Source organism: Coturnix japonica, chromosome 2 (genome assembly GCF_001577835.2).
Source record: "Coturnix japonica isolate 7356 chromosome 2, Coturnix japonica 2.1, whole genome shotgun sequence".
In the NCBI taxonomy this organism is placed as follows: domain Eukaryota; kingdom Metazoa; phylum Chordata; class Aves; order Galliformes; family Phasianidae; genus Coturnix; species Coturnix japonica.
Window position 1 is genome coordinate 13,501,066 of NC_029517.1, and position 18,751 is coordinate 13,519,816.

At 48.5% G+C, this 18,751-nt stretch overlaps 1 protein-coding gene across 3 annotated transcripts in view; it reads right to left on the minus strand.

The window, feature by feature from the left end:
• JCAD (junctional cadherin 5 associated) overlaps positions 1 to 18,751 on the minus strand; it is a 53,484-nt gene that overhangs the window by 22,159 nt on the left and 12,574 nt on the right. For 2 of the 3 annotated variants that reach the window (XR_004306372.1, XM_015853198.1), the window contains exon 1: positions 3,240 to 3,342. The exons of the other annotated variant lie outside the window; for it this stretch is intronic. The gene's annotated coding sequence lies outside the window, so the exon portion shown is untranslated. Of the gene's footprint in view, positions 1 to 3,239; positions 3,343 to 18,751 lie in introns of those variants that run through there. 3 annotated transcript variants of the gene reach the window in all.

Genomic DNA, 18,751 nt, shown 5'->3' on the forward strand with positions numbered 1-18,751 from the left:
CATTTGTTGTCTACATCTAAGAATCACGATGCTAAGGGCTAATCATCTCACCTCAAATACCGATGGGCAAAGTGCTAATGAGCTACTCTCACACTAGGACAGAAGGAGTTTTCTGCTTGTTTTTTTGTTTTACTGCTTGTTTTGTGTTGTTTTTGAAGGAAACCTCTTGTACAAACCACAGAAAGAAGGGTCTCCATTAACAATATTCAATATTTTAAAGGATACATTTTTAGAAAGGGATCCATCACGCAGCCAAATCTCTTTGAGGTGACAGTGACGTGACTTATAGAGCCTGGGATCTGTGATCAAAAGGATCGCACACATCACATCCCACTCATCACAGCAGGATGGACCAGCCCATCAGCCAGGGCTCACGGAGGAGATCCCCAAACAAACACTTTCTCCCACTCCAGACGTGGCTGGGAGCAGAATGCTTCAAGCCAGGAATGGCATTCTCCTCTTTCAAAGAGATAAGGGCTATGTCTGTGGGATAAATAAATGCATCTGTTTGTTTATCCATTTTCAGACGTTACCACCCCCCCCTGTGTTGTTATCCCTTTTATATTACCCTTGTATGTGTAATTGAGTGCCCTCTCCTCTGGATTGACCCGCTGCTTCTTCCTGTATTATATATGTCTTTGATCTTCCCCTCCTGCATCTGTGTGTCCTGCCTTGGAGTCTCAGCAGGATTTCCCCTCGACTCCTTGTACCACTAGAAAATAAATGCCAAAGTGGTGTTTGCCAGCATTAGTGCAGAAAAGAGTGAAGAAGCTCACATTCACCTTCCCTTGTACAGGGAATGCACAAGTGGGGGAAAGGCACAGACGGATGAGCCCCGAGGACCAATAAACAGCATGAAGGAGAATGATCCTAAACGTTCAGAAATGGCTGTTAAGTTTTCCCCCTTCACTTGGGCACTTTCAAAAAGCAGAACTCCATCCTCAGCCTTGTAGACTAGCTCAAATCCCAAACACCTTTCTCCTGCCCCCCACCATTTGGGATGGCCCAAGTCTGCAATACACTCAGCCAACAAAGAGGCTGCTGCTAATGTTTGTTCTCTGCAGCACCACAATGCCAAAGGAACAGCTGGTTATCACTACATAGATGTGAAAAGATGCCGTCAGTTCACATGGAGACCTTAACAATGGCATCAAGACTGCTGGAGGGCTGACCAGCTCCTTCCTCTGCAGCTGGAACCGGTGAGTAAGCTTCCCCAGCCAGCCCCAGTCCCCTGGCTCTTGGAACAAAGCACAATAGCGAGGTTGCAGAAAGTGAGATAACCCTTTCCACTCAGGAGCTGGAAAACAACATCTGCTAAAAAACAAATAAACTGGTGTAATGGCTTCTGCAAGAGACCCAAAGGATTTCATGGACGCAGCTCTCGGTTGGGTCAACACATTGTGAAAAGCAAATTACAGGAGAACAATTGTTTCAGAGCGAGCTCTTCCACCCCTGAACTCCCTCAAGGTTAATTAGGATGGCCTCCAGCCAAATTAATTAGAAGATCTGGGCAGGCCTTTGCTGCATTCGTAACTAATTCCAAGGTGTCCCAGAAGTTCAGAAATGCATCATTTTCCAAACAAAGTCTGCTTGGCAAAGCCCGAGTCCACGTGCACCGTGTCATTGCTCTGGCAATCAGGAGGAACACTTCAAAGTAACCTCTCTGTAACCAGACGGCTAAGGCAGAAGAATTTTCTGCATCCTTCTCACTGAACAATATGCCCTTGTTTATTTCTGTGTGCTTTTTAGGTCATAGGAGGCCAGTGAAACGATGCATCCAAAGAACAATATACCACTGTAATACGCTGCTTGACACACGCGGCCGGGCAGGCTCTGACAGATCAGTGTTTGCCAAGAGCTGAGGAATACAGGAGCAAGAAGAGATCCCGAACATCACCACAGAATGGGAGGATGTAGGAGCAGGGCCCACCCTTTGAAACAACAGAGCTGTGGCATTTGGAAACACACTGTGCCCAGTGGTGAGAGCGAGCATCCTGCCGTGGGGAATGGATCTGCCCAGTTGTGCACCCCAGGCAGTGCCTGACCCGGTCCCTCCTGAATCACAGAATCACAGAATGACCCGGGTTGGAAGGGACCTCAAGGATCATGTAGTTCCAACCCCCCTGCCTGGCAGGGCCACCAAACATACACCCTTTACTAGATCAGGTTGCCCAGGGCCCCGTCCAACCTGGTCCTGGCTCCTGCTGCCACCCGTGCACAGCTGGCAGGACAGCAGGATTTCCTCCAAGTGTTATCTCGGTGTGTGGTACAACTGTAAGAACATAACAGGGTAGGGCAGCTCCAGCCTCTGTGATTAGGAACTGCAAGCACAAACTGAGGCTCTCGCGGTGGCTGCATCTCCAAACAGCACAGCCCTTCCCTGTCATCCATCTGATGATCCCTCTGCAGCTTGAAGGCTGCTATTTTCCACGTGTCTGTTACCCACAGACAGCAGCAGCTTCGCCGGGTAGAATCAGAACTTTGAAAGCAACAAACCCAAAGGGCTGCGGATCCCGTGGAGCAGCACAGCGGGATGCTGCCCTGCAGGGCACCGCTCCCGTGGGCAGACCGAGATGTGACGTCCCGGCTTTGCGGATCAGACCGACCGCTCGGCACAGTTACATCACATCTCCTCTGTCAGACACGGGCTGCGGGATCTCGGCATGCAGGGGCCGTGCCACAGAAAGCTTTTATTCTCATTTCTTGACTAAATAAATAAATAACCGCAACAAAACTTTAATAGATGCGAGAGACCGCCGGCACAGAGCCAGGGGCACGGCGAGGTCATCATTTGTAATTCTGGGCCAATTATGGGATGACATAACGGTACAGATCTCCTCCCGACGCGGCCGCTTTTTTCACACACCCCCCCCCCCCCCCTCCTTTGCAACAGTCAGCGGCACGAAACGGCGACGGGAAGGGAAACAAACCCCCACGAGCTCCGGCTGCCGAGCAGGCACCACAGCGAGCACAGCCACAACAGGCGACGCCTCCGAGCCCACGGCGCGCCCGGTGCCGAGCGGCACAGCACGGCACCCCGAGGCACCCGCCGAGCCCGGCACTCGGGGCGCTTCGCGGGTGGGACACGGGGGCAGCGGGGGCAGGTGCAGGGCGGCGGGAGCGCCCAGAAGAGAACGAGGGAGGAGGGGGACGTCCGGCGCCGGTGGGACGCTTATCCCGACGCGCTCCCCAGCCCCGAGCCCACCGCCCGAGCCCCGCAGCCGCCCGCCAGCACTCACCGCTTCGCCGGCCGCCGCGGGACCCTCAGGGCGGCGGGGGCCGCCGCGCTCAGCGGCCGCGGCAGCCGGGAGGCGCCCAGGCTGTGCAGCCCGCCACCCGCGCGGGGCGGAGCGGGGCGGGGACGGGGCGCGGGCGGCCGCGGGCGGGTCCGGGGCTCTCCCGGCTGCTGGAGCGGAGCCGCTGGGGCCGGGGCTGCGGGAGGCGCTGGGACCGAGCGGAGCGGGATCGTCTCTTTTTTTCTTGCTGTATTCTGATTTGTTTCCTTGTTTCCCGCTGTGCTCACCGTGTGGAGCTGCCGCACGTTGGGCCCCTTTTGCCGGTGCCTCGGGGCACATCCGCGATTCTCCGAGTCCCGTTTCCCCAGGTCGGGAGGAGCGGTGCTGTGCCCCGCAACCAGCCCAGCACCGGCTCAGCGCGGATCCGCCATCCGCGTTTAATCCGGCTCCGTAAACACCACATCGCTGGGTCTGAATCCAGCTCCGGCAGGGAGACCAGCACGAAGTGCTGCCAGCTGAGCAGAGCGGGGCCCGGCAGAGCGGGGCGGCTGCGGGCATCAGCAGCCACCAGCACAGGCCTCGTCATGAGCCGTCAGAGATTTGTCCCATGGCAGCGTGTCCTTCCAGGAAGGTGACACCTTTGGGCCTGACCCTGAACCCTGAATCACAGAATCACAGAATGACCCGGGTTGGAAGGGACCTCAAGGATCATGTAGTTCCAACCCCCCTGCCTGGCAGGGCCACCAAACATACACCTTTACTAGATCAGGTTGCCCAGGGCCCCGTCCAACCTGGCCTTGAACACCTCCAAGGACGGGGCATCCACAACCTCCCTGGGCAGCCTGTTCCAGGACTCACCACCTCACCAACCCTGCCAGGGCCCTACACCGGCACCGCTGGCCTCCTCCCTACACGGGAGGCCTGAGCACATCCCCCAGTTGATAAGAGCAATATCATCTTTCCCCTCACAAGGAGAACGTGCAGGAAGAGCACAGTGAGGAGGGAGAGGAACTGGAGCACGTCCTCCACAGCCACTGCCTCTGCTGCCATAGGCTGCTGTGAGCCCAGGGCTCATCCTTGGCATGGTTCACACTGACATTAACAGGCATTTTGAAACATCACTGGCTTGATCATTGATCATTGATTCGGCCTCAAGAAACAGGTGACTGATTTGGAAACATATTTTAGCCTAATGACACTCTTAGAAGGGTACGTTTGTGAATCATTCACTTCAGCAGGTACTTGGGCCTACCAGCTGCTGACATCTCTTAATTGACTTTTACCCTAGGCCATCACAGTGCTTACATGTGTTCGTAATTGGAGTCTATTCAGCATGTGCTCCGGTACGTAGTAGAAAAGCAAGGGCAAAGAGCTGGACAACGGATCCAAGGGCCCAGCAATCTGGTGGTATGGCAGTACAGGCTAAAACTTTCCACCAGTGTTCTGTTACATTTTCTTGCTGTGGGACAGGCGGCAGCAGAAGGGCAGCCTGATAAAATGGCGTCTGACATGGAAGTGCATATGAAGCAAAGATGTGGAATTGAATTTCTCCATATGGAAAAAAATTGCACCCATTGACATTCATTGGCACTTGCTGAAAGTTTATGGAGACCAAGGAGCGGATGTCAGCACAGAAGGGCACGTTCTGGATGACCACAAAATGAAGAGTGTCTTGATCAGCTTGCTTGTATGAATCGACAGATTATAACCAGGGAACAGTGTACAGGGCTGAATATCTGCTCTACTGCAATGGAAGTGATGGTGCTCACACAGGAACAGAAAGAACATTGTATGTAAGTTTTTCAGGGCCTATTCAACCAGTACAAGGCTGAAGGTACCAGTGACAAAATGTTGTGTTACCACAAGTCAGAGTCAAAATGGCAGTCCATACAATGGAGCTGATATTTACCAGGACAACATGCAGGCTCTTGTTCATTGCTGGTGGAAATGCATAATAGTGGTGGTATCTGCATTGAAAAATAGTGCTTTATAGCTGAGAATTTTCTCTATCAAATAGTGTTGCTGTGCTCTTTGTATCTTTTGAAGTTTCCATGGAAATAAATAGGAAGCATTACTTTTGGTGTGACATACATAAACGTGGCTGTATTAGAGGCTTACAAACAGGGTCTGCAGAATAGAAAGCTGTGCCTGCTGGGAGCACCAAGGCTCAGCCCCTCTAAAGTCACAAACAACACCTGCAAGTCAGGGCTAGGGGTTGTTAGAGAGGGAAATAATGGAAAACAGGAACTAAGAAGTATTGAAGAGGCAGGTCAGGTGGGAGAAATGCAGATGAATTAATGCCTAGGGAAGGAGAGAGGAAAAACATACGTGTGCTGCCCACCAGCCAGCTCTTCAGCCCCTGCACTGATGCTGGCCACTGCTGTGTGCTGAGTGAATGGGAAGTCCTGCTCTGCTCAGTGCAAATTTTGGTGTGATTTTAATGGCACAGGAATAATTAGTCCCTGAAATACTGTAACAGCTTTGTCTTAGACCCAGTTGCTGGGGATGTATTTAGGAACGTACACTGAAATCATCACATACCTGTAGTTTACCGTAACTAGCCACAGATGTGCTATTGAAACTCTTATTCCTCTTGCCTGTCCTATGTGGCACATTACAACCACAGTGTGTTTAACTTGCTTAGAACAGATGATAATTATAAACAAAGTAGCTATTTACACACGAAGAAAGAAAACGTCACAATACCCCTCGTGCCAATAGTCACCTGTTTATAGGATTGGCACCTTTTCTCAGTTTGGAACAGGGGCTTCAGATGTTTTATAGCTTCATCAAGGGAAACATTGAATGTTACCATGGAGAGGAGAGGTTTCATTTATTTATTTATTTATGTTCTGCTTTTTTACCTGTGTTTTGACCTGGTATTTGGGGATTTTGTTCCTTAACTACTTTCCCACTTCCTACACATCCCAAAGGTGTGGATGTAATAGGCGTGAGTTTGCATGAGACAGAGGGAAATAGTTCACAATACTGGGTGATGACCTCTCTGCAAGGATTATTTAATACACAATTGTTGGTGTCTGCAGGGGGTGTTGGACCAGATGCTGAAATAATTCGTTGCCAAGCAAATAAGAGCCTGGAGACAGCACTGAGGTCTCACAATCAGCTCTGATCCAGAGGGATAGTGAAGGGAGAGAGGAGTCTTTGCCTCAGTCAGTCTTTGGTGTCTGCTGCAGCTGTGGAACTCAGGTAATTGCTGGCCTTTGACACTCAGTGCTTTGGAGATAGGTATGAGGAGTCACCAGTACACTGCTATGAATACTGCCACAGAACAGTGTCTCTGTGCACTGATGGAACTTATTTTCCTGTAGGTGTATGGATTCACTGACCACAGAAATACCTCAAGTCCTGAAGTGTGACACCTGAACATGTGATGGAGGGAGGAAAAATGGATAAAAAGCTAAAACCATAATTAATGTGGAGGTATTGTACACACATACTGTGTATGAAAAAGCCTGAATGTTGTGAAGGCTGACAACGAGGCTGAGAGGTGTGGCACACAAATCACCCTTCAAGTTTTAGCTGTTTTACATTTTGGAAAATTAGGTAGTGTTTCTAAAACGTTTGAAGTGCTAAGTGTTGTTAAAATAATCCTTGCAGCTCTTTCATTCGAGGACTTGGCTGGGGGTGCTCAGCAAATATTAATGAATTTCTCATCATAACACTCAGGTAAGGTGGGAAGCTCCAACAGCAATTACCCACGTCACCCAGATGAGGAACAGAACAGCCGGGCCTCATTTTTAAGAAGAGTTTCCTGACCAAAGTATTCGTACAGTTGTTCAGCTGAAAATCTCATAGGAAGGGTTGGGAGGTCCAACAGGCCTCCCAGCAAGGTGCTGGGTGTGGGGCTGGAGTCTTTTTCTGAGCATAGGTGAGGTTTGGGCTTTATTTCTGTAGTCAATAAGCAGTGGTTATCCAGGGCTGTGATCCCACTGACATCACTGTGGAACAGTCTGACGAAAGCAGGCTTCAAAGAAGGTAAAAGAAGAGTGGACTCTGGTTGGATCTCACGTATTACCACAAGATCTCGATGGTCTTTGTTATATGCCCACTTCACTGTTACGTGAGGTGCTGGCAGCTCACAGCCAACACTCAGCAGCCCGTGAGGTCCTGCCTGATATTCAGGATGACCCCAGATTTACAGTGGGGATGTCAGACAGTGACCTGTTGCCATTACAGTGAAGGCTGAGTGGAAATTCAGGTTGCCCACAGGCATCAGCTGAGGATCCTTTGCTTCTCCTGAAGCTCGTTACAAAGCTACTATGAAAAAAGCAACTTCAGAACAGCTGCAGACATATTCTTAGCAGCATAAATAATTTAATTTGCAAACACGTCGCGTGTTTGCTGAGCAGCTCTTTATCTGGGAGAACAGAGGCTAAAATAGTGGGGTACCTGATGGAAGAGATGCACAGAGAAAGCATGCAAAGCAATATAGAAACAGGAAAGGCGGTAGAGGAATTCTTACTTATTTCTGCTGCATGTAGTCGGGCTGTGACAATCACTGCTGTAAGATTCAACCAAGGGCCTGAGATTCGTAAGGAGCAAATAAAAAACGTGTGCAGGCAGCACCAGAACCTGAAGCCGCAGCAGTAAATATCAAGAAATGAGTCTGGAGGGGTTGCACTCTGCAGCGTACCCTTCCCCAAGGACCATGGGTTCACACTGGGAAATAGAGGAGTAGCAATGGAATGGTGCATTTTACTACAAATCCACGTACGGCCTACAGTAAAAAGGCTCTTTTTATGATGTTTTGCAGCACGGTTCCTATTAGTTCCATAAGGATTTAAATAACAGCTATTTAACTTTTCCTGACCAATTTCAGCCTGTAGCTGTGGCAGTAATAAATTTTACAATCATTTATTTCCAAGGCAATGCTTTTCTGCCTGAAATACTGCCTTCATGCCACAGATCGACATGAGCTTGTTTTAAGAGATGTTGAGGGCAGAAAACTATCAATAATGAGCTGCTTTCTCCTTTGCTTTTCTGTAGATGCCGAGTGCTGTGGCAGGGGCAGGAGCAGGAGGCAGGGCTGTCTGCAATGGGAGCACTCAAAGAGTTCAACAAGAGTTTGCGAGACCCCTTCATGCCAGGACATTCCCACACAAAACCTCACCCAAAAAACTGAAATTACAGTTCTGTTACAGAGAAAAATGTGCAAATGGCATGCAATTTTTGAACCAGAAGAGCTATGTTTATCTCCCACACAACAGCCCCTTGAAGATGGGAGCATCACCCGGGGTTGGAAGGCGCACAGACAGCCCATGGAGGGACGGATGCTGGGACATGGCACACAGGGAGTGTCTCCTGGGGGGGACGCTCCGGTTATCTGGCTGATATACACCAGGATGGAGCAGCTTTCCATATCCAAACACATCTTGACACTGGAGATTGTGCAGATCCCTGGGCTCTGGAGGGAGGCCAGGGCAGCGCTCCCACCCCGCACAGCTGATGGAACAGGGGAGGTATGGCAGAGATCTGTTATCAGGGCAAGGACGTGTCGCTCTGATGTGCTGAGAGGGGTCAAAGGATTATAGCTTAAATCCATTCTTAACAGAAAAATCCTTTCAAAGTGTCTGACTTCAAGTTGTGAAGTCAGCCCAAGAGCTGCTGTTATCTGTGGGGGCAGCATGGATGCACCTCTGCCTCAAGTGTGGGTCCAAAAAAGAAAACCAGGCTGTAAAAAGCATCCCTGTGGCACAACAACGTGCTCACCAAGCTGCTTTCCTTCCCCCTCACACCCACTGGTGAACAGGTTCAGAGGAGCGAGTGGGAGCTTTAGACCCACAGCAATAAACTTGCACATGTATATTTTGGTCCTGAATTTAACTCTTATTCCCTCTTATATTATTTTGCAGCAGCAGTTGTACTTACACAATATGCTGTCATCTCTTTTTCTAACTAGTCGTCACTTCCAGTGCTGCTGGAGGGAATGGAGAGAAGACGCTTCTTCAAGGAAGTGCATGAAGTGCATGTGCCAAAAGCTGGCTGAGAAACATTATAAAAACACAGTTTTGCTCAGTAACATGTTAAATTACTGAAACTGTGCAAAGGGCCACAGCACCAACAACAGAACGTAAGGTCTTCAGGTGTGTAAGGGGTGTAATTTAGTACGAAAGTCTTCAGATTTCTTAAGTAAATCTGTGGCAGCTGATAGTGATGTTACAAATAAGCCTTGCTTGGAAGGTGAAGAACTCCCACATCTCACACCAAAATGCTTCTCTGGTTAATCTGAATTCTTCCATTTCCCTCCTGCTCTCCAACACCTGAGGGAAAATGGAACCAAGGACCAAAATAATAAAAAGCTTTTATTAGGCAAGATCTTGTTCAGCTTAATCAGAAGGCATCCATATGCATTTTACTAGGTTATTTAAGTCCAAGGCAGCCTCCTCTACACACACAGCCCACTTGAATCACCAGGGGGCTTTCAGGCTCATCAGTGAAAATTACACCTATACTTATGCTATACTTACTCTGCTTTCGATCAGAAACAACCACCACAGAACCCTAATTTATCACATCCTTTCTTTCCCTGGCTGAAGATTAATTCCCCATGTCTGGAGGCACCGTGGTGCAGTCCAGTGGCACACTCTCATCAGGAGGCAGGCTGTGTGCTGTGATGTGTTTGTACCCATCACCAGACTGCCCAAACCCAGTCATCCCCACAGACAAGTCCTCACTCTGGGCATCCCATGTCCCCCTGCCCAGACAAGGGGGACCTCATGAGATCTTACTTCACCTAGAAGTATTGCAAAGACCCAAACCTTGGAGATCCTTTGTTCAGGCTGATTTAGACTTGTTTGTCCTTAGGAAGATCAGAGACAAAAGCAGCCAGTCAGCCTCTGAGTGAACTCCTGCCTGAAACGAGATTAAGCACTCCTGTGCACATGCAACTTGGAGTTGGGCAGACAACATCAGGGAGCTGAACTGCATCCACTCCAAGAAGAAAATTGAAAAAGAAATGAGTCTTCTTCCTTCATCTCTATGGTTTGTTGTGCCCCGCAGGCAGCATGCACCTGTGACCATGTGTCCTCCAAAGTCAATGTACACTTGCCTGGAGAGAAAAAGGCAGCCTTTGTTGTTTATTTCCAGTCTTTACCAGACGAGCCTTTCTTCTATTCAACATGAACTCCGTGCTCATGAGTAGCATCACAAACAACATAAACACTTGACACATCTCAGAAGGGAGGTTCAAGAATGAGTTGCCAAGATCAGTTCCTTACAAGCAGTGACTCTACGGAAAGAGGCAAGCCATCACTGCAGAAACAACACTGCAATGCTGTCCTCTGCCTGCCAGGAACCATCTTCCTACTTGACCAAGCCAGAGGTGGTGGTGGGAGCTACTCCTCCTCTTCAACATAAGGCAGTGGCAGTTCTCTGGGATGCCCTGGGCTGATGGTGTTGCAGTACGGCCAGTGAGGAAATCTCTGCTGAAGGGTGTTTCCACATCGGAGTGATGAAGAAAACAGCTTGGGGCAATGACACCATAACCCAGTACAGCTGTTCCTGCAGTGATCATCTGTTTGCATCCTAGGATGCAGTAAAGAGCAGCTTGGAGCATTTGTGTTGCTGCTTATCCTCTGTCTGGGCCGTTGTTAAACTAATGCAATGCTCACTAAATGAAGTTTTTGGGATGAGGTCCAAAAAAGCACTTAGGTGCCTAAATCTAAGACGGCAATTCACAGCTGCCTAAGGACTTGGGTTCCCCCTTTTGTATACCCCTTCACAGAGCTCCTTTAGAAACCTGGACTTCTGTACCTTAGGTGGGTCCAGCCACCACAGCCTACCTCCTGCCCCTCTGCCAGGACCCCAGGTGGGGTGGCCATGCCCAGAGTCCCTCAGGTGGCCTGGGAATGTGCTCTGGGTTCAGGTTGCATTTCTCAAACTATGGGCAATGCTATCCTTCCCCGTTGATAGAGCCACCATGAGGGTGATGCTCCTTGCTGATGCTGTCTCCAGCTGGAGAGCCATGGTGCGTATGGAACAAGGTTTGGCTTCATGCTGCCAAAGCAAGCAGCAGGGATGAGTCTGCTACTTGCTCTTGTTTGGGTATGTTTGCCACGTGCATGGAAGCTGGATAGGATGTGGGATGCCTGGCTAAGAGCTACTTGTACCGTGTCTTGTCAAAGATGCTGGATAGATACAGCTTAAAGTCATTACTAACAGTATAAAATGCTTCCATTAAGACACTCTTCTACAACATTATAGGATATAATGTGTTTCTTTCCTCAACGCTGTCCATGTGTTTCTTTCCTCAAGACAGAGCTCCAGTTGGAACAGAAAACCAGTTATTGAGCCTCAGTGACTGACAAGGAGCAAGAGAGAGGAGTGTAGCTGCAGTTCTGCCACAGCTTATTCATTCTGCTCCTGAAAAAGTCAATTACCTTTCAGGAAGCTCTTCGGAGAAGCGAAGAGCTGAGGTGTTTGTGCTGGGAACTCATTATCTGGGACAGCAGCACCACAGCCTGCAGCCCAAGTATCTGTTTAGAAGATCTGGCAGGCACCACTCAGCCTTGTTCATGTCCTTTGCTGCGAGATCATTAGGCTTTTCCAGGTTTTTTCTCTCATCTGATAAAGCAGTTAGGGCCCATGTAACAGACACTTGCACATTTCAGATATACATCTCAGGTAGGGCTCTACATGCACAGGCTGTTTTTCTCATTTAGCCCTTCAGTTAAAGCAGTTTACCTAAATCCATGTTGGACCGTAAAAGGCATAATCGATCTAACACATACACTCCTGATGATGTCAGGGAGTGGCTGTAACAATCCGGCAGATGAGCTGAACTGATAGGTAATAAATGAGATGACAAGCGTGGTTTATAATGTTAAACCAGACGCTGTCAGCACCCTTCAGTCCTGCAAAAATGCTCTAATTCTTCATATAGCTATTACTGAAATATATCAAGAAAATGTGAGCTCTGAGCTTCTCCTGCTCCAGTCTGCTGCTTGCTCCTCGTGCTTGTACCTGCACAGCCCGGTGTGGTGGCATGCTTCTGAAGTGATTTGGAACTGAAGTGAGTTTGAAGATCAGATTTAATATCTTCTCTGCCTGCAGTGACCTTGGCAGGGTAAAAATGAGGGCCACTTTGGGAAGGAAATGGGTCATCTGTAGGTCTATCTATGTGTATGTATCTCACTGGGCCTCATGCTCCAGTCACACTGCAATCCATATTTCAAAGGGACCATCATTCCTACTCAAATTACTGGTGCTGGAGGAGTGGTAGAGCTGGCAAGTGAGCTTTCAGGAATGTCTTGATCCTTCGCAATCCATATGAATTGGGTCCAAGTAGTAATATTCTTGGAGAGCCAGATACACAGGTTTTGCAACGGTTGGGAACGGCAAAGCACGCATATTAATAAAACAGTCACAGTGCTCTTGCAATTGTTCTGATTGCAATGATTGTAAGCAGAAGTTTTCTTTTATCTGGTTCATAGTCTCTGCTGCTTCGAGCTTGGAGCTGTTGGAGGCAGCTGAATACGAGTGCTACAATCAAAAGGCAGGCGTATTTGATCCAGGAAGTACCAGCAGTCTACTTTGGCAAGTGTAGTGGAAGTGTGAGGAGGAGAGATTGTCTGAAGGCTCATTTCCTCATCACAGTTCACACAATGAAGCTCAGAGTACATTATCAAAGGTGTCCTGGCTTACAGATAAAACTCAATTCCACTGGACATATACAAGCATATCCATAACTGTGTGTAATGGCAAAAGTGACTATCACATCAACCGTCACATCTGTTGTTCTCTTATTACAGGCTTACTTTGATGAGGTGCCATCAACAGGGACAAATACAGGACCCATTCTAGAAACGTTGTGCACTAGATAAGAAACAAAGCTGCTTATAAGCATCTCTTTTAATAAGTGAATCAAAATTGATTCCCCTGCACATTTTACAAAAAGTTGTAATAGCTGCCATTAAGAATCAAAGTCTTTGTGCTCCAGAGGCCAAAGCACCCCACATCTCACCTCATTTGCAACCACACAGGTTTATCATTTGCACAATGCTGTCTCTTTTCAGGGAATTCCCAGTGAAAACAACCAATATTAGATTTCAGGTGCAGCAGGAAAATGTACAGCAAAGCACATTTATTCTAGAGACAGACTTCTGTGCCTGGGTACACTGCAGTGGATTTTGCTGAAAAGGGCAACTTTTCTGCAAAGTTCTGTTAGATCCTCCTCAGCAGGAACCAATTATCTGCAATATCAATTTCCTGCAGAATTTCGCAAATCCTTCCCTACAGGGATTTCACCTTTCATTGTTTCCCCTGCACAGAACAGAAAATCTAACTGCAGTAGTACAGAATCAGAGCTAAGACATATTTTTCAGCCTCTGGCAGCTAAAGGGAATATTCTCATCTTGGAGTAGAGGAAGATGGACAAACAGGGTAGTGGCTGGTGACCGGAGTCCCAAGATGACCTCTAGGGTGTCTTTGTGATGGCGTGTTTCTGTGTCTGGGTGTACCCAAAGGAAGAGTGTTGGAGGGCAGGTTGGCAGGGTGGGTGGCAGACTGCTGGCAATTTGCTGTCTTAACCTGTTCTTTTTTTGTTCAGCTGTAGCAGTGAAGGGTTACCAGGCAGGATTACAGCCATGGCAATCACAAATCGCATTTTTGGTTTGCTGTCTGCATTTTTTGTCTCATTCCTAACCCCTTTTCCAAAATGAGATTCTACATGCGCAGACACAACTGCACTTGTGCAGGCTGCCCAAGAAGCAACCCAAAGCATTGGAAGGAAGCTTTGAGATTGCTGTACATATGTTCAAATCCTAAAGTGGCATGGCTGAGTGCCAAAGAGAACTCATGGGACGCTGCTGGAGCAGGGACTTCTCTCTTGTAGCAGATTTGTGCGTGCAGAGGTATCATACACCAAAGTTTCCTTGCAGAATCTACCTTTTTCCTCTTCCACAGACATTTCTAGAAAGACAAATACCTAATTCAGGCTGTGTGTAAGGTTTCTGCATGGGCAGTGGTGCAGGCAGCGCACCCTGGGGACACCAGCCACCCTCAACTGCAACAAGACATGGCGGCCATGGCAGGTGCATTTTGAGCCAAGTAGGCCCATGCTGCTTTTCTACCTTCCTGGGGCAACCAGTTTCACCCAGTCCTGTTAGAGGAGGCCATCAGGCCCCCTCCGGTTTGGGACATGAATCAAACTAAGAACATCCTTACACCAGGAACTGCTCAGCCAGCTGAGGTCTGGCCATGGGGAGGACAGGAGAAGCCATAGGGCAGCTTGAAGGGCCGGGCCCAGCAGCAAGCCAGGCCTTTACCTTCATGGAGCAGTTCCTTTATTGTTTGTCCACCTCCATCCTGAGCTGTTTATTAACTCCACCCACATGACTCCACATTCAAGTGAGCCGGATCCAATTTTCCGACTGAGGGAGCCCTCAGATCTTTACCACTCCCAACCTGATTTCATCATGAAAAGCAAATTAACCTTCAGTGCCTGATGTTCAGTACCACTACCAGCGAGCACGGAGTGTGCACAGCTACTGGCAAGAGAAAACTCAAATCCTTGCTAAGCTCTGGCTGCACAAGGAGAGGAAAAGGAGCACTGGAGCATGCTTGATGCAGCCCTAGGCCTGTGAAGGCACACAAACCCGTAACACTAAAAACTAAAGTTCCAGAGCAGTTCTGTAGTGTTGTTAATATCCTTCGATACTCATCTCAGGTCACCCATCTGTATTCACAGTCATTTTACTTGCTGGAGTTTTGATAGGACAAGAAGTAATGCCTTTAAGTTTCTCCAGGGAGGTTCAGGTTGGATATTAGGACAAAATAGGAGAAAATTCTTCTCAGACAGACTGGTGAGGCATTGGAACAGGCTGCCCAGGGAGGCGGTGGAGTTGCCGTCCCTGGAGGTGTTCAAGAAAAGGGAGATGTCACACTGAGTGACCTGGTCACAAGCATGTCACAAACATGAACTGATGGTTGGAAAAGATCTTGTTGGTCTTTTCAACCTTAATAATTCTGTGATTCTATGATTCTATGATTCTGGCAACCTTCAATCCCCTCCAAAACTCATTTCCTACTGGAGATCTCAGAGGAACAGGGTAAAAACATAGTTTAGACTGTAATCAAGGTTTCCTTCAAGGAAAACGGGTGGTCTGGGTAAACCAGCCATGACCCAGAAAGAATGAAAATGTCCATCAAAAGTTTGTTTGCTTAGTTTCAAAGTCCAGGTGATCCTAAAAAATTTTGTTTTTTTAGAAAGTAGGGCAAGAACAACAAAAGGAAAACAATTTGTTATGGTGAGCTTCATATTCTGGAAGCCCTTCTGAAGTGCCTGCAGATGACAAATGAGACATGCTCACAGGGAGGGCAGGAGGTGGAGCACACCCAACACTCACCCCAATGCTTTGTTCTTACCCAGCTGTGGCGTGGCTGTCCCATGACATGCCACAGAATCAACAGTGGGCAAACTGTGACTTCACTGGCTGGGAGCACTGCAATGATTTCCAAGTAGCCAGAGGAGCAGCAGTGTGGGATCCTGGCGCTGCTCTGGGAACATGCTCGAGCAGCGTGTCATCACCAAGCTGCTCTTGTAGCCCTTCTGCTGTGCGCTCCCTGACTGACAGCACGGGCCAACCCCTGCCTCTCTCATTCATCACAAGGGAAGCTTATCTGACTATTGTGCCAATAAAAATAAATCATCTACTGGCCTCGTGTTCCGTGTGGATGAAAACAGTCATCAGGGCTCTGTGTACTTCCACGCTAACTTTACGCCTACAGCATTTTTTTTTCAAATAGAAGTGCTGGATTTTGAAGAGAGTTCTCTGTGCTTGAGAGGAGCAGAGCTGGGGCTCAATATGTGGAAATGATGAGGTTACAATACTCGCATTGTTAAGTCTAAATAATGGTTTTTCAAATTAGATCTGCGTGTATGGAGTTTAATGTTCTCATTGACTACAGCGATGCACAATAGACCACCCACAATTTGGAAGAGCACTATGAATTTGTCCCTCTGTGTGCGGGCATCACTTGGTTGTTCATCCCAATTCTGGCAGTGCATCGTCAGCCTGGCCTTAGCCATTCATGCTAGATAAGCTCCAAGTGAATCTGGATCATACAGTTTTCCACAGGAGCTCTGTGCACAGTTAAATGATGGTTTCAAGGTGACGGATCCCAAAGCCCTGAAGGATAAGGCCTGTATCAATGGCCCCAAATCCAGCTTCAGCACTTTCCATCCATTTGTGGGAACAAATCAGGACTCATTCTGCTGAGGTCAGAGATTTACATCACTTTAAATCAGGAACGAGTGAATGTGCCTCATCTGTCAATGGGGAACCAGGGTCTGGTTGCATGTAGAGTTGGACTGGATGACCTTCCAACTCCAAAGGCCCCTTCCAACTCCAAAGATTCTATGATTTTTCTACCATATTGTGAGAGTCTCGTCTGCCTTGCAGTACTTTTGTCATTGCTCCTATTATTACTCCCATAATTTCATTAAGAAAGCAAATGTGTGAGCAGTCAAATTGGACGCAGTTTGTGAAAGAATCCCTCCCACTCAGATCTTATCTGAGGTAAAATTATATAAATTGAAGCCACTGTGGGAACAAACCCTGGCTGTGTTTCCATCTGGAATGCGTGTCCTTTCCCCTTCCCCAGCACTGGTCGGAGGGATGCTAGGACAGGTTGTCATTTACGTCAGCACAAACTGGCGGTACCAGGCATGTCTCAGTGGTAATGGAGGGAAGCGTTAGTAATGGCATTTTTACATAGCATATGTATGTGATGAGATAATAGACATCTGGCACTGAGCGGCTACTGAGATTCTGTACACCCCTTGTTTTGTAGTGGCTTTTTTTCAGAAGATCTACCTCCAGCACAGTATATGATTGTATAGTATGGAGAAATGAATTAAAGATCGTGTTAGTTCTTCCACAGCACTGAGCCATGTGACGTTCTGTTTAGATCCCAGCTGAGCACGTGTGCCTGGACAGCCCCAAGGCTGCTGATGACTGCAGAGGGGCTCAGGGAGCTCTCAGGTGTCCCTGGGCTTTGTGTATATGGCTCTGATATTTGCTTCACTTCCTGCATCGCATCATTTTGTCTGGATCAAGCAGCTCAGCAGCAGTCCTGGGGCTGGATGCACCCCCCTGAGTGACTTCTCACTCAGGAGACCCTGCAATCCCAGCCCTACCAGTGCCCAGGGTGCAGGACGTGGTGTCCTCCTGGTCTGGGCTGGAACAGTCATGGGTGCCACATTTCCCACTTTAGGAGCATGGAATGCCCCCAGGCAAGGAGAGATGGGTGTTGAGGTCCCTGCTGCAGGCACACACTGCACGCTGCATCCAATTACTGTTTAGGATAAACGCCCCTGTTATTATCTCAAGGCTAACACACAGCTAATCTTATTCCAAATCAAGGAAATTACAAATGCCATTAACGTGCGCTGCTGTTGAGAAACACAAGCGTAAACAATTCATTAGAGAGTGCTGTGATTAGGACGAGCCCATTGCAGAACACTCAGCATGTTCAGCTCTGTGATGAGGCAGTTCCAGCTCAGAATCCCTTGGGATGGGTATGGGACCAGCTCTTGCTCCTGCTGCTGAAGTGACTTCATCTCACTGGCAGTTTGCATCCTGTATCTTTATGTGGTAAGCTGATGGGGTATTTGATCTCCAGCACCAAGAATAGGAATGATTCCAGTGTGTGACATTCTGCAAACATCTCTTGGAGCAGCCAGGTCTGAGTGAAAAAAGAAATCAAATAGAGGGATGTGGAAAAATCTCCTTATGCCTATAAAAGGATCACTTCTAAACCACAGGATTTTGTATAGGAACCTTTTTCCTTAAATAGTAGAAACAGTCGCCGGTTGCATTCCAGCAGTGTAAGAAATGGGGGTTAGTGGAGAGCCACCGTGTCTGACAGCAGCTTCCCCTCCTTCGGCCTCCTCCTCCTCCTCCTCCTCCTCCTGCATGTCTGCCTTGTGCCAGCCTGGAGCCTGAGCAGGTGGGGAGCATGCAAGCAGTGCAACTGCAGCAGATCCGTGTTCATACACTCACATGAAATCAAACCCATATATATACACTGTAGAGTTAAAGACGAGCTGCCCAGTGGGATCTCTCTGCATTCCTCCAGCAAAGCCTTTTCTGCTGCGTTTTCCACAGAACAACCACACCTTGGCAGTGAATGCTGATGTCTCCTACCATAGGCTCCTGCATGCAGCCTGCTCCCTGCCCATGGCCAGAAGGAGGGGGAACAAAATCAAAGCTCTTGTGCTTTCCGCAGGAGGGCAGTGGGCCAAATCCTGCCGTGCAAAGCCCCACTGACATCACAGGGATTAGGAGAGCTGCTAATCAGGGCAGCGGGATTTGTGTCAGCTGATGACTTGGGATACGATGCTGAGTCCCCCCAGTGTCAGAAACTCAGGGGAGACCCAAAGTTCCCCTTTGCAGTAGGGTGGGGGTGAGGTAGGGGAAAGGGGACAGCAGGTTTCTATTGTCCAGCTGGAAAGGCTTGGTCAAATCTGATGCCTTCTCTGCGGGTTTGTAGAC